The sequence below is a fragment of the Cnephaeus nilssonii genome (assembly GCF_951640355.1).
Source record: "Cnephaeus nilssonii genome assembly, chromosome: 1".
Lineage (NCBI taxonomy): Eukaryota > Metazoa > Chordata > Mammalia > Chiroptera > Vespertilionidae > Cnephaeus > Cnephaeus nilssonii.
Window position 1 is genome coordinate 61,373,431 of NC_137072.1, and position 2,789 is coordinate 61,376,219.

The window sequence follows — 2,789 nt, forward strand, 5'->3', positions numbered from 1 at the left end:
CTTAAACTTGTGGTGTTTCCATCTTTGTGTTTTGACTAAACCATGGTTTAATCTTCAACTGAAAGGAAAATGGATTATGTACTCAAAGGTCTTGGGGTTTTTTTGTTTTGTTTTTTAGTGTCTGGAAATGTCTCAGATGTGAGACTCAGTGAGATGGTAATATAAGTTCAGACTTATAAATTGAAAAAATAAGTAGGTTTGTTGCATTTATATTAAAAATATTTTCAAGACTGTGTTAGACACATGAAGTAAAGAACATACTTATATCAGAAAGTTCATACTCAGGAAACATAAACCTGAGTAACCGATCCCTGTGAAATGTAGCAAACGAACCACATTTAGGTTCAGACACTTCATGGTAACAGATTTTTATCCATTTTATAAGCAGGAATTAATATTTATTCAACATGTGTCAGGTGCTATCTTAAACACTTGACTTGTTGAACAAGTAATATCAATGCCACTGCAGATTCTAATCACCATATGACAGTCTGTTTAAGGAAGGTTATTCTATAGATTCTATACCATATAAGAGAATTTCAGAAGGTATCATTCCTACATAAATGTCTTCCTTTTGTCCATCAACTACCTTCCTCTAATATAGAGAATCAAAATGCAATTACTGTTGGACTATGTTCAACATTTAGTTGAAGTAAAGACACATCTCAGTAAAAATGCCTGCTTCGAAATCATCATTACGTTTGAATACTGTGACTTCAATTCCTCTCCATACATTTGTCAGACTGTAGTAGCACCCTACTAGAGTATCAATAATAATAAAAGTGTAATATGCTATATGCTAATTAGACCAGACATCCTTCCAGACGTCCTTCCTTCTGGACAAAGCCGCAGTGGGCAGGGGGCCAAGGCAGAGGCAGCAGAGGCCCCTGGCCGCAGCGGTGGCAGACGGGAGCCAGGGCCAAGGCCCTTGCAAGAATTTTGTGCATGGGGCCTCTAGTCTATGAGAATGACACTAGGAGTCTGTACAGTCAGCTTCTAACTCATTCTTTTAGTTAAGTTATACCTTTTCCAGTTTGCCCAGTGGAACCGTGAGGAGAAAGGCTGGGAGAAAGCCGATAGTGAAACTTCAATGAGATAACCGAGGTTCAAAGTGCACTAATAACTTGCCACGTTTTATAACATGTTTTGGCTCTTAACACAGTTGTCTGAAATCAGCACTTGAATGAACTTTGGCCTTAACCATTATGGTGAAGTAATGCTTCTTGGATATTAGACTGACAGAATGGCAATCAGTTCTTTTTATTGTATGTTAACCACATACAAGGCACAGTTTGCCATTCAATCCCCCAGCAATCCTGTGTAGCAGGCATTGTTGAAGGACTTGAAATAGCTGTGAACACAGCAGGAGTGAGCAGGAACCCAGAGGAACCGTAGAGGTGGAGCCCAACCTGTGGGAAGGTGGATGATGGAATGAATGCTGTAGGGATTCTGAATTTAGTTCTTGGCATTTTTCTAAAAAGCTTGCTACAATTCACCAACATCAGGCAATCACTACTATGACTCTAAGTTTGAAAACTTTTGTCATTTGAATGAAGTTAATCTTATCTCTGAACCTACTTTTCAACAGGTTTGCAGCCATTAATAGGGCTGCTTCTGAAGGTCACACAAAAATCAGAGGCTTACATTGTCTTGGGGTGAAAGAGGAAGACAACTCCTTATGTCAACCATTGTGGTCCTAAACTAGGACCAATGGCTTGCTCTTTTGTGGGATAAAGAAATCCTGACTATGGCAAGAAACCCACCCTCCAATGACATACCATAAAGCCTTTCTCTGAGCCCTTGCTGTCACCCTGGAGCTCTGAAGGGTCACGGGTTCAATTCCCAGTCCAGGGTATGTACAGGTGAGGATTTGAAAAAAATAAAAATAAAATGCTGAGCCTGAAAATATTGGGAAAGTCTTAATCTATACTGGACATCACATCCTTCCCCCAAATAGATAAGAATTCCCACTTAACCTTAGAGCCAATCTGACCACTCAAGTTTTTGTTTTTCCTTTTTCTGTCTAGGGATGACTGGTCAACCTCAGAATTAGGGAGATGTGCCTTTTATTTTTATAGTCTTCTCTATAGCTACCTAATCTAATTCAAGCTAGCCATCCTGGAACCTCAGCTTCCTCACTTATAAAAGGATCAAATTAGATTACATAACCTCCTGGATTATCTCCAGTTCAAGTTACATAAATGTCTATCTGTCTTTCCCTCTCTCTTCCACACTCTCTAAAAATCAATGGAAACATATCCTCAGGTGAGGAAAGAAAGAAAGGAAGGAAGGAAGGAAGGAAGGAAGGAAGGAAGGAAGGAAGGAAGGAAGGAAGGAAGGAAGGAGAAAGAAAGAAAGAAAGAAAGAAAGAAAGAAAGAAAGAAAGAAAGAAAGAAAGAAAGAAAGAAAGAAAGAAAGAAAGAAAGGAAAGAAAGAAAGAAAGAAAGAAACGTCATATCCTATGAAAGACACATCTTAAAAACGCCTAAAGAAAGTTGTCATTTTTTCATGGTGAAGGGACTGGAGTCCGTGTTGATGAAAACACTTTGGCAGCTGCAGTGGCTGGCAGTGGCTGCAGCAGCAGGGTGATGGGGCTGGCACCTTCCCCTGATCAGCCCGGTCGCCTCCTGTAGAGGGAGTTCAGACTGTGGCTTTAGACTGCTCCCCTTGGGGAGTGGGCCTAAGCCATCAGTAGGACATCCCCTGAGGGCTCCCAGTCTGTGAGAGGGGGCAGGTTGGGCTGAGGGACTCCCCCCCCCCAGTGCACAAATTTCATGCACTGGGCCCCC